Below are 13,980 nucleotides of genomic sequence, written 5' to 3'. Positions count from 1 at the left end.
AGGGGCAGAGAAGGAGGAGGGAGAGGAAAGAGTAGAGGAAAGAAGAGGAAGAGGGAAGGAGGGAAAGAAGGAAAAAAGGCCAGATGCTTAGAATGGTGTATTGGAGGCAGATGCGTTCATAAAAACCAATTGATAAATTTTCAGGAATTACAAACCAGTCGATGTTATTCTGGTGTCTTCAATTCAGTCATCGTGGAGACATTTCTTAACCCTGGAGACCAGCTGCTGCTATCAGCTGGATTTTCCTCATTAAAGAGCCAGTCACTGATGGTTTGTCAGCATACCACCTACACCGGAAGTTAGGGGAAATAAATAATTTTCACCCTCCCCATGACTTCCAATCCACTTGAGACACCATATAGTGGCAGCTGTTCTTATTGCATGTGAGACTGAGTTCAAAAAAGAAGTGGCAGATTGGCGAGTCCTACATCTGGCCTCAGTTTCCATTCAGGAAGACTGAGAAAGGGAGAGAGCTTCCCTTTTCCTTTCTGGGCCATGGTGGTGGAACCCGGGGAACAGAGGCTAACTTTGCTGGACCTCACAGGACTCAGAGGTAAGGGAGAGGAAAGCCATCTCTGGGCCCTTGCAAGGCTCTCTCTCCCTGATAATAGCTGGGAAGAAGTCTGAGTCCATCCCATGTACAGCAAGAATTCACAACTGAACTGATAGCTCACTAAGGAAACAGGCAGAAAGTGCCCAGTGAGGATCCAGCAGTTGAGGGCCACACTCAGTTTCCTCTGACCAGCACAAAAATGAATTCAAGCACCAGTCAGAAAGACAAGGCCAGATTGATTAAGGAATGCTAAAATTAATAGTATAGTAAGTAAGTAAAGTAAGTAAAGGCCCTCCCGTTGATCATCGATTTGCTCGAGCGGGCCCAGTAACGTCTCCATTGGAGACTTTGTTGTTACTGTGTCTGGCATATCGAATACATCACGGGGAGCTTGCCAGGCTCTGCCATGCGGGCGAGATACTCTCGGTAGCTTGCCGGGCTCTCCGAGAGGGGCGGAGGAATTGAACTCGGGTCGGCCATGTTGGCTGCGTGCAAGGCAAATGCCCTACCGCTGTGCTATCGCTCTAGCCCTAAAAATAATAGTATACAGTGTCAAAAGTGTGGGTATACTCCATAATTAGTAGCCTCTGTTTTTTACACAAATTAATTAGGGGTGAAACACTCATGATTTTTCAGGAAAGAAATAGGACCCCCGTGGCAGAGATTTTGTGGAGTCAAGGAATTGCCCAGATTCTGAACATTCTCGGGCTCTTCCAGGAGTTGTCATGGCATCTGTACACTGTCATGGCACAGGTAGCACTGTCCTTCCGTTGTTCATCGATTTGCTCAAGCGGGCACAGTAACGTCTCCATTGTGAGATTTGTTGTTACTGTTTTTGGCATATTGAATACGCCACGGGGAGCTTGCCAGGCTTTGTGGTGTGGGTGGGATACTCTCATTAGCTTGCCGGGCTCTCCAAGAGGAGCAGAGGAATCGAACCCGGGTCTGCCGAGTGCAAGGAAATGCCCTACCTGCTGTGCTGTCGCTCTGGCCTGTCATGGCACAGGTGAGTATGTAAATGTAATTATCAGCTGAAAGTCATTGTCACTTGGTCTTTTATCTCAAATTCCCTTGGCTCCTGTGGTATACTATTATTATTATTATTATTCATTATTCACCTTCTACTCAAATAACTGAAGTCTTACTAGTCTATATCTAAGGTACGGTAAGGTAAAGGCCCTCCCATTGTTCGTCGATTTGCTCGAGCGGGCCCAGTAATGTCTCCATTGGAGACTTTGTTGTTACTGTGTCTGGCATATCGAATACGTCACGGGGAGCTTGCCAGGCTCTGCCCTGCGGGCGAGATACTCTCGGTAGCTTGCCGGGCTCTCCGAGAGGGGCAGAGGAATCGAACTCGGGTCGGCCATGTTGGCTGTGTACAAGGCAAATGCCCTACCACTGTGCTATCGCATGTGATACATTCAGAGAATAGGTGTATTTCGGAAAAAGTGATATCTCTGGGTAAGATAATATTCTTTTGTCAAGAAGGCACATAACTTTTTTTCCCCTGTAACCTTATAACAGGTCATTTCTACATTGTACTTACACTGGCCATTTTCCCATTTCAGGACTATGACTATGGACCTTTGAGTCACTTGAATATGCTTTTAGAATATGTGCGAACATTTTACCCAATCAAAAGGGAGAGAAGGACACAACTTTAGTTTTCTGCCTCCTGTGGTGTGGTATTCATTACTAAAATTAGTTACCCCTGGATCCTTAGTATAAGAAGGCAGACTCCTGTTACTTAACCCATAACCACACTGACAAAGATAACAATGGTGGCAATTAACCTTTATTACACACTTTCTTCGGGTCAGGTTCTGGGCTTAGCTCATTATATACATGCCTTATTAAATTGCTGTGGCCATAAATTATCTCTTAGGATACCTGTTTATGGATAAAAACCAGAGCATTGGGAAACCACCTAACTAGTTCAATGACCACAGCTAATGAGTGAGGGAGAGAAGAATTTATCTCTGTGTTTTTGACTATGCATGCCCTGGAGAGGGCTGCTTGTGTTTAAAGAGGTGTGTGTGTGTGTGTGTGTGTGTGTGTGTGTGTGTGTGTGTGATGTGTGTGTGCACGCACATGCATATGGTGGGGGGAGAGAGAGTTGGGGGGCTGGTGAGATTTCAATCCAATAAGATTTACAAATCTCTTGCTTATTTGTTTCTATATTAAGTATTGCTTTCTCTTCCCAGTAAAATGTCAGCCCTCATGCATCTATACTTTAGCATCTGCTATCCTGCTTCTTTGTTCTAATGTGAAATTTCCCCCTTAATTTACTTTACATTACTCACCGAACGCCTGCCTCCTGGTATTCATGCTTTTTGTACTTACATTTATGGAGACTAGAAATTAAAAAGAGAAACAATAAATCCTTTAGTATGGGTAGTTTGAAAAGCTGCATTAAGTCCCATCGTTTCCTCCAAGGTTGAGTAGGATTTCCTCCTGGCCTCCAAATACTCAAGCGAATCTCTAGCCTCTCTCAGTCCTCCCTCCCTCCCCCCTCTCTCCCTCCCTCCCTCCCTCTTCCTTCCTTCCTTCCTTCCTTCCTTCCTTCCTTCCTTCCTTCCATTCTTCCTTCCTTCCTTCCCTCACTGTTTTTATGAATTTGTCTGGATTTACAATACTGCTAATTATACATTTTATACATCATTCCAACACTTGCATTTTTTTTTTTAATTGGGACCTCCTCAGGGTGCTCATGGAGATCACTCTCTGCAGTTCCTGGTCAGATGGTGCAGGTCAAACTGTACTAGGCATGAGAGTTGTACTAGCTAGTAGTACTAGGGCCACCCTGGATAAGTGGGGGTTGCTACACCCCACTTGATTAGGGATGGGTCGTCCAATTAGATCTTCATCATTACACGGTCCTCTAGTACTATTGGGTGTAACCCTGGAGACCCCATGAACACAGCAGGGTATGATTCTAGTGCCTTCATCGGAACTTCTGGGTGTCCCAGGTGGCCCTGAGCGTCACTGGGCCTGATCATCTCTACAACGCTGGACTCTCCTGCCTATTTAGCTGAGGATTCCTGGGAGCGACCCAGAGGCTTCCACACACTTTTGGGGGGAAAAGATTTGCATAATTTCCTATCTAGTTAAATTCTCAGGCCAGATTCCATCTTGGGCTCCCTGATTAGATTAGCAGCTATGACACTGGTCTCGAGTTGTCATTTTTTTACTAAGGTGACACAGTTTTAAGAGTCTAAATATTTATATTTCAACCATATGGTATTACTGTACCACACCCACCACCAAAGGGCCAAGACCCCTCCATCATTGTCCCTGGGTCCCTTCTCGTGTGCCCCCTTTTCTACTACACCTCTTTGGTAAACAGTGTTGTAGGCAGTCTTAGGGTTTGTTTTCGTTGGCCATTGTCAATTCTCTTGGATTTTTCCCTCTTTTTAAAAAAAGGGGGTGGTTGTTTGAGACCACACCAGATGGGGATCAGTGATCACTTCTGTTGTTGCTCAGGGGACTCTCTGATGCCTGGGATTGAACTGGGGTTAACTGCATGCAAGGCAAGCACCTTAATGCAGATACTATCTCTCCAGCCCGCGAATGAGATCATCTGGTATTCATCTCAATTGCTTGCTTTCTTCCTTCCAGGAATTAGAAGCTGGACCCGATGGATTACCATTGCTGGACTGAATGTTTCTAACCAGTAGCTTTGAGAGGCTCTTCCAGCTAAGAATGGCCAAGAGGGGGAGTGGCTAAAAGGATTAACTCCCTAAACTCCCCAGTTGCAGCCCGCAGATCACTGGCAAAGCTGCAAAGCTGTGGGTTGAGGAGTGCGTCTGCCATCTACATCTGGACACTGTCATCCTTCCTGAAAAATTAAGGAAGCTATTTCTAGAGGCAGGACTTGGGAAGCCCAGGAGCCGTGGAAAGATAGACTGTCCCACCTCCCAGGTCCTCTTGGATCACCTGAGAGGACAGAGACATGCCCTGATATAGCACCCCTCAGGCAGACTCCCCATTGCTAAAAGCAGCTTAGCTCCAGAGCATCATGTATTAATCTGCTGCTCTCTTCACGGTAATGTATTTAGGTATCTCAAATGCCATGATCCTGGCAGACCAGGCTTTGAAAACCCGCCGACCTGTGCCCTAGACAGCGATTAACTGATTAACTGAGGATTACATTGTGGGACACAGGGCAGGCAAGCAGGTAACTCCCGGGCAAAGAAGGCTTAGGCACAGATGCCTGCCTGCCCTCCTTTAGAGGAGGCTGAGACTCCATGAAAGACCAGGCCTCAGCAGGCCCTCTGGTCGCATGGGACACAGGCTGATCTCCCAGGGGTACTCAGAGAAACCCAAAGGATTGGAGCGTTTGCTTAGCATCTCTTACGGGGCAGAAACATGTAGGGCAGGTGGGTGGGAGGAGAAAGGGGCTGGAAGAAGTAAAAAAAAAAAAACAGTGGGGGACTAGGAAGATGGTACAGTGGGAAGGGCACTTGCCTTGCATAGAATCCTCTGAGCCCCACCAGGCGTGCTCCCTGAGCTCAGAGCCAGGAGTAAGCCCTGAGAGCCAGTGGATGTGACCCAACCTATGCTCCACTAAAAAAAAAAAGAAAGAAAAGAAAACAGAAAAATAGGGGAGTGGGGAATGGAGAAACAGATATCTCCTTTCTTTCCCCTAATTTCCTTTTCTCCCCTCCAACTACCTTCTCCTGCACATTCATTTGTTTAATAACAGGATGGGGGATGGGAGGAACATCACATAGGCAGAGTTGATTCAACTTTGGGGGGCATAAACGGGCCCATCAAATACAAATCTCATCTTATCTTACTGTTTTTCCCCATCTGTCATGATGCCAGATTTTCTTCTCCATGATGGGATCTAAGATTGACTTCCTTCAAAATCTGGAAAAAACCCGAGTGCCCAAGAACAGATGACTGGTTAAAGAAACTTTGGTACATCTACACTATGGAATACTATGCAGCTGTTAGAAAAGATGAAATCATGAAATTTGCATATAAGTGGATCAACATGGAAAGTATCATGTTAAGTGAAATGAGTCAGAAAGAGAGGGACAGGCATAGAAAGATTGCACTCATCTGTAGAATATAAAGTAACAGAGTGGGAGACTAACACCCAAGAGTAGTAGAGATAAGGACCAGGATGTCTGCTCCATGGCTTGGAAACCAGCTTCACATGCTGAGGGAAAAGGCAGCTCAGATAGAGAAGGGAACACCAAGTAAAGGATGTTGGGAGGACCAATTCGGGTTGAAAGATGTGTGCCGAAAGTAGACTACAGACCGAACATGATGGCTGCTCAATACCTCTATTGTAAACCACAACACCCAAAAGAAGAAAGAGAGCAAAAGGCAATGCCCTACCACTGAAGTGGGGTGGGATAGTGGGGGATGGGGTGGGGGTCGTGGGAGGGATGGTGGGTTCATTGGTGGTGGAAGCACGAAAGTTTGTAAATCTGTAACTGTACCTCACAGTGATTCACTAATAAAAAAATTTATAAAAAAAATAAAAAAGATTGGCTTCCTACAGGTAGAGTTTGAGACCCAGATTCAGGTTGGGCCATTTGTGAAGGCTGAGCTCTCCGGAAATCCCGTGTGGGTGAGCAGAGCAGGTAGTGAGCCAAGGGAAGACCATGAGGGTACAGCTTCCACCTGACTCCCCCAGAAACTTTAGGGCAGAGATTCCCAATCTCATTTGTCTCCATTTCAGAAGAAAAAGTCCCCCACCTAGTGCCCTCCTGGAAATATTTATTTAAGTGAACAAACTGAAAAATAACCCCCAATTGCTCCTGAGGCTACTTCCCACCCCACCTCCAACCATCAATCCTGCTTCCTTATCCTCCCCACTTTGAAAAATACTGCTGGAACACACACAACATGCCTAAGAGTTGCCCTCCCCTTCCTAGTGTGCTGGCTTTATCTTGACCAGGGTCAGGCCTATAATCTGTGGGGTGGACAGTGGTCCCCAGGCAGCACTCCTTAGCAGAACACATTTCTCCAAAGATGGGGGAACCATGTGGCATCAGCAGCCAACACTGGCAGCAGTTGGGAGAGTGGACACTCCAAAAGGCTAAGAAGCTGGGCAGGACACCACAGCTGCAGCAGACCACCCCGGTTTGTTTAAGAGAAGTGTGTGTGTGTGTGTGTGTGTGTGTGTGTGTGTATTTTTGATTGCAAGGTATCGTACCTAGTGTTCATTCCAGAAACATTTATTGAGGCTCTTCATTTGGGTCTCAAGCTATTTAAGAGCAAAGAGGGGTCGCCATGATGCGAACAGGAAGGATCATACCCGCAGGTTGGGATCAAGCAAAACAGACTGACAGCGACTCTTCCTGTAACTGTGTGAGAAATGCTGAGAAGACAAGGTGCACACATGGGTTGGGGTGTGTGTGTGTGTGTGTGTGTGTGTGTGTGTGTGTGTGTGAGAGAGAGAGAGAGAGAGAGAGAGAGAGAGAGAGAGAGAGAGAGAGAGCAAGAATTTATGGTGTTACCTCAGCCAAGTAAAGAGCCTGACAGCAGTAGGGAGGAGGAGGGATCTGTGAGCTAGGGAATGAGAAGGTGAAGAGCACTGTGAGGAGCACAGCAAGGAGAGGGAGCTGAGACACACAACTGCCTAATACAGGACTCAGGGCCTTCAGCACTGTGGATGGGACCCATGGGTCTCACCCAAGCTCTGTGGAAATCTACCGAAGACCTTAAGCATGGGGGAGACACAAGGCCTTTGGCTCAGGAGAGGCGACAGATTGGAGCAGACAGGACTGGACGGGGCGATGGGGCTTTCTGGGGAGAGACATTTGCCAAGAGACTAGTGTGGAGGTGCCCGTGAGGAGCAGCGGGATGAGTAGATTTCAGAAGCAGCCACTAGTTGCTGGTGAAGAGCAGTTTAACTAATCATCAGTGAGGTAGCAATTGAGACTTTAGCAACTAAAAAACAGACCCTGTTTGTCCTTTAGGTAAACAGGGTCACCTATGAGTCCTAGCTAAGACTTAGGGGAAGGGGATTCTTTGCAATAAGTCGTTTCCAGGGACATCAAAAGGCAGTAGAGTATATATTTTTATTTGTTGTTGTTTTTTCTTTGTTTGTTTTTTGGACTTCAGCCGGTAGTCCTCAGGGCTTATTTCTGGCTCTTTGCTCAGGAATCACTCCTGTGGGGCCCAGGGGACCACATAGGGTGCTGAGGATCACATCCAGGTCGGCCCTGAGCAAGGCAAGAGCCCTACCTGCGGCACTGTTGCTCAGGCACCTAGAGAGGTCGGATTCCTTAACCGTCACTCTTCAGGTTCTCCCCACTCATAGCCCCCACTGTTCAGAGGCAGATTAGTGCTAGAAGCTAGGGAATCTCCCTCAAGGAAGACTAGTTCAGCCCTGGCTGCCCTGTGTGTTGAAGGAAAGGTGTCTCCTGGGACTTGTGAGAGAAGTTGAGCTTCCACTCAACTGTGAGCACCTCAGAGTTTGAGGGAACTATGAAATAGGTGCTTTCCCAAAGGCGCCCTTCACTCCAGCACCTTTGCTTCCTCAGACCTGTCTCCCACCAATTCTGAAGGGGAGACTTTGGTTCTACAGGTAACCTGGGCCCAGGTGGTCAATCTTTCCCAGCTGACTGGTAGGTGCTGGGCCAACATTCCCGCTCCCTCCTTCTCCCACTCCACCCTACATTAGATCTTGGCAGGGTCAAACAATGATTGTGACTTCACCCTCCAGCCTACTTCCATCACTGCTGCCTGCACTCTGAGAGCAGGGGTAAACGGGGCTCTCTGGGGAGAGACATTATCATTCAACATTGTCCACAGCTAAGAGTTCTCAGTGTTGGCCTCACATTGACCTCACCAGGAGAAATTTGGGAAATTCCAGTGCCAAAGCTCACCCCACACAAATTACATCAGAATGAGATTAGGTGTCCCTATTGAAGGATTCATGCTCCCCAGGTCCACAAAGATCTGGGATTGTGGCTCAGCAGTAGAGAGCTTGAACCTTGCATGAATTGATTCCCAGCACTAAACCTTATGCTCAGGTGCGATGCTGTTGTTTATGATGCTTGGAGTCATAACAAAGATATATCCCCAGTGCATGGAAGCCAACTATATGGTTCCTGACAAGCACTGTGATTGAAGTGTGTGTTCCCTGGCCATTGTAACAGCAACAACAAAGGCAAGGGAAGGGGAAAATTGGAAAAAATAAGACAGAGGATAAAAGTCAATGGGTGTATCTTGCTACTTAATCTAACAAAAGCAGGAATAGCTACATTTATTTCACAAAGAATAGACTTCAGAATTGAAAATGTAACAGAGATACTGAAGGGCAACAGGGCATTATGTGATAATAAAAGATCCATTCTCCAAGGAGAAAACAATACTAAACATGCCTCAAACTATAAGACAAAACAGAGATAAAACAGATGAATTTGCTATCATATTTGAGAACTTTAATATTCCTTTTTAAAAATAAATAGAAGTTGGGGGTCAGTGTGATAGTACAGTGGATAGGGTGCTTGCTTTGCATGTGGCCAACCCAGATTCAATTCCTGGCACCCCATATAGTCCCCTGGGATTGCCAGAAGTGATCCTTGACAGCAGAGCCAGGAGTAAGCCCTGAGGACCACTGGGTGTGACCTCCCCACCAATACCCAAAACAAAACCAAAAATGGACAGATGTAAAGTGTCATAAATCGTTAATACCTGAATAAAATCATTTAAAAAATGGACAGGTGTAACCCACAGAAAATCCACACAAAACTGAAATCACAAAGCCACCAATCATCCAGATAGAATGACATTTATGAACTATCTCATCCAACATAGCAAACAGGATATATTTTTTCCCTCAAGCTCACATAGTCCTGTGAACACCAGGATCAAGACATTAATGTATTATAAAGCATATCCCAGTGGGTTTGGGATAAATGAAATCACACAATGCCTGCTCTCAGCACAGTGGAACCAAACTAGAAATTACTATCTGAAAGAGAACTAGAAAATCCTCCAATCTATGGAGATTAAAAAACTTACTTCTAAAAAACAAGGGTCAAAGAAACAGTCTCAAGAGAAGTGGTAAAATATTTTGAATTAAATGAGAAAGAAATGCAACTTATCAAAACCTTTGTGGCACAGAAAAAAAGAGTGCTAGAGGGAAATTTCTAGCATCGGAGGCATAATTAGAAAAAGTTCTTAAAGCAGTAAAATAAGCTTCTATCTTAAGAAACTAGAAGAGCAAATTAAACTCAAAGTAAAAGAAATAATGGAAATAATAACCAGAAGAAAATGAAATAAAATCGGAAAATCAATAAAAATGCAAATTGGAAAGTCAGTGAAAACAAAAGTCTGTTCTTTGAAAAGATGAAGTTCCCGGATGATTCATACACACACACACACACACACACACACACACACACACACACACACACACACACCACACACACATGCACATACATACACAACACATACACACTGAGACTAGACTACCTGCTTTCTTTCAGTCTCCCTTCTTTCATTGAGAATTAACTTGAATACATGCCGATCCTCCTTAGCAGGTTTAGGTAGGTGCTTGAGGTTAAAATTCGGGGTGGGTGGGTTGCTGGAGCAGTGGGTAGGGCATTTGCCTAGCAAGCAGCCTACCTGGATTAGACCCCCGGCATCCCATATGGCCCCCCCAAGCACCTCCAGGAGTAATTCCTGAATGTAGTGCCAGGAGTAACCCCTGAGCATCACTGGCTGTGACTCTGTGACTCCCCCCACAAAAACCCCCCAAAACAACATTTTTTTATCATTAAAAATCATTTTAAATTGGGGGCTGGAGTGATAGCACAGCGGGTAGGGCGTTTGCCTTGCACACGGCCTACCCGGGTTCGATTCCTAGCATCCCATATGGTCCCCTGAGTGCCACCAGGAGTAATTCCTGAGTGTAGACCCAGGAGTCACCCCTGTGCACCGCCGGGTGTGACCCAAAAAGCAAAAAAAAAAAATAATAATAATTTTAATCAAGTTACCAGAGGGGAATTGGTTCTGGGAATCATACTTTTAAAGGCAAGTGTCTAAAATACAACAGTGATTCTAAGCCTGGCTCCAGGGCAGACTCACTATCAAAGCTTTAAAAATTACTGATACCTTGGCCCCATCCCTAGATATTCTGATGCAATTGTGTAGGGTGAGGTTCTGGCACTGATAATTTTACAAATCTCCTTGTGTGATCCAATCTACAATTGAGGTTGACAACCTCTGATATAAAAAGATGGTATGCATGGTCCTTATAGGTCAATATCAATACCTATCTTTGCCTTACTTCTCTGGTCTTCTCACTTCAAACTGAGTTTTCTGCTGACAGCATTTTAAGTTCTGGAACAATCTATAGAAGCAAGAAATTCCTAACCACTTTTAATCATTCCTCATTCCTCTCTCATCTTAGAGGGATTCATCAGTGGGTGACCCTCTTCTGGGACAAGGTATCTCAAATATTCCTTGAACTAAAACTTCTTGTACATGATGTCTTACCTATCGTGGCTTGGAAGGTAGAATTCTGAGTTTTGCCCCCCTATCTCCACTAAGGTTTGGGTTGCATCTTGGGTCCCCATCTTTCACCCTACTCTAACAAACTCAAAGCAGGTGCCCCTTTGGCTTTTCTTGACAGCTTTGGGGCCAGGAACCCTTTTCCACAGTAGCTATGTCTACTTCAGTGATACTGACTGGCTCAAAGTCTCCCATGTGGTTCAACTGGCTACTCCCCTGAGGTAGGGCATCCATCTCTGCTCTCGTTCTAACCAATGAACCACAATTGTGAAGTCATCCAGGTTGTGCACCTGTCTGCAACTCTGGAATCTTTCTAGACTCTCCCTCACTTCCTGTCACTGTGTAATGAAGACGCCCTCCACCCCCACTTCCTCCAAATCCTGAGATGGAACCACCAGCTTTCCTTACCATCACTTCCCTGATTCCTGATTCTCTTCTGGCCAGAAATTTCTCCTTATGGTTCCTGGTCATTTCTAGATCTGTCCATCTATATAAAAGATGATCAAAGCAGAATTTGTTGGAAGTCAATTTTATTCATAAAAGTGTTCCGGTAAGGCATTTCTAGAGATGAGGAGAAAAAAATCAAACAACAAAGAAATCTATTGTACTAAATTTTTTTTTCCTCTGTTAAAGCCACTATTGAGATGAGAGCCATTAATTTCATAGAAGAGGTCTCTTAGGTGAAAAGGCTAGAACTACTTTAGATGGTTGGGAGCCGGTAATGGTTGTGAAATGTGAGAAGTGGGGATGGAGAGGCCCGTTGGAGCAGGTCCATTCCCAGACCTGGGCTGGGAGAGTCCTTTGAAGCTGCCCTATCAGATGGCTTTGATCTTCGCAGGCCCAGAGATAAAGACCAGAGGAGGGAGATATGATTAATGTTATTATTTCTACTTAATGTAACACATTTGGGATCTTTTTTTTCCTGAAGTGCTCAAGGCACTACTGATTTATATGTAATTTCACTTCTCATAGCATTATTTTTTGGGCAGAGAATAAAGGCTTTAAGCAACTCTAGAAATAATCACTTCCCCCAGTTAGAATGCTCATGAAATCAAGTCTAATGGGAGCATGTATTCCTATACCATGTTTTAAATGGGAAATTACAACGTTAGTAGAAGCTGTGTATTCGTGACTTCGAAGGGTGGTTTTTGAAGATTCTCATCTTTCCTATTTAAAGTTTATATATGGAAGATTTATACTTGATCTTAGTCAAAAGGCCAAGAAGCGATTATGTATACATATGGAGGATTTAAAGGTGGGAATCAGAGGCAGCTGGAGAAGAGGATGGTGAGAATGTCACTTGGATTGTGGTTTTGCCCAAGAGAAAGGTGATTCAAATACAAACTCTATCATCACTATCATCAACATTCACGGAACTCCCACTAGAATGGTGGTTTCAAACGTGAGTCTATGGGCATCCTCAAAAGGGCATTTAAGAACCAAGATGCTGGACTCCATTAGCATTAAATTACTGATAAGGGCAGTCTGAGATGGGAAAGAACAATTTGCATTTCTATAAAATTCCTAAGAGATGCTGAGCTGTACAAATCATACATTTTGAGCATCACCCAAATAGTGTACTGGGTCTCTAAACTTTTGAAAAACATTTTGCAATGTGACTTCACTAAATTACTGAGACTTTTACCTTGATAGCTATTAAAATTAAAATGGTTTCAACTAGCATGCACAAAGGTAAGTAGAAGACTTGAGGATTTAAAGAAAAATGACAACAAAAATAATTTTTAAAAATGTTTCAAAATAGTTACAGATTTATGGGGAGGCTCTAAAATGGGTACAAAGGGATTCCCCCCCATAATTTCCATTCAAACTTCTAATGCTTATATAATTGTAGTGAAATAGCAAAACCAGGAAACTGATGTTGATATAAACCACAGAATATTTCATATTTCAAAAGTTAAGCATGTATACTTATTGGAGTGCATGTTTACAGATTTATGCAATTTGATGACATGTGTAGCCTCAAATCACTCAACTGTATCACCTCCATAATACTCCTTCACACCACCCTTTCTCGCCACTCCCACTCATTCCCTAACCTTGGGTAACCCCTAGTGTACTCTCCATTTCTGCAATTAAGTTATTTCACTAATGTTATATAAATGAGCCAGGTAGTAAGTTTTCTTTTGATACTTACTTTCCTCATTCAGAATAATTTCCTTAAGATCCATCAAGTTCTTTCAAGTGTGTCTCCATATTTTGTCTTATTTATTGTTGAGTATTTCATGGTATGAATGTGTCCAGATCTGCTTAACCAGTTACTACCCTGTGCAGAACATCTGGCTATTTCTGGTTTGGTGAATAAGAATTGTGAATAAGAATGTCACAAGTCTTTATGTGACTATCTATATAAAATCTGGTTTTTCTTCTCTAACATACATGTCTAAGAAACTCAATTGTTGGACATGTGCTAAACCCACTTTTTAGTTATAAAGGGATGTTGCCAGAGTGATCATACTATTTTATATTCTTACTAGTGATGTAGTGGATTGATGAACAATCCAGATTCTCTCCATTTTCACTAGCATTTAAAGTTATCACTAATTTTCATTTTAACCATTCTGGTAAGTATGCAGTGATATAACATTGTGATTTTTACTCGCAGTTATATCATGCCTATGATGTTTAACATTTTTTTAAAAATTAAAAAAATTATTGAATTACTGTGAGATACAAAATCACAACGTTGTTTGTGATTGGGTTTCAGTCAAACAATGTTCCAACACTTATCCCTTCACCACTGTATATTTCCCACCACTAATGTCCCCAGTTTCTCTCCTGTCCTTCCCCCACCCTCCATACACAACCTGCCTCTACAGCAGACACAAACTGTCTCTGTTTCTGTCTCTTCCTCTTGCTCTCACCCTCTTTCTTTCATTTTGGGCATTCTGGTTTCCAATATGGGTTGCAGTGTGGGATATAAA

This window comes from Sorex fumeus, unplaced genomic scaffold, assembly GCF_029834395.1.
Source record: "Sorex fumeus unplaced genomic scaffold, SorFum_2.1 ptg000044l, whole genome shotgun sequence".
NCBI lineage: Eukaryota > Metazoa > Chordata > Mammalia > Eulipotyphla > Soricidae > Sorex > Sorex fumeus.
The sequence above is the reverse complement of the archived record's forward strand: the minus strand, read 5'-3'. Positions refer to the sequence as shown.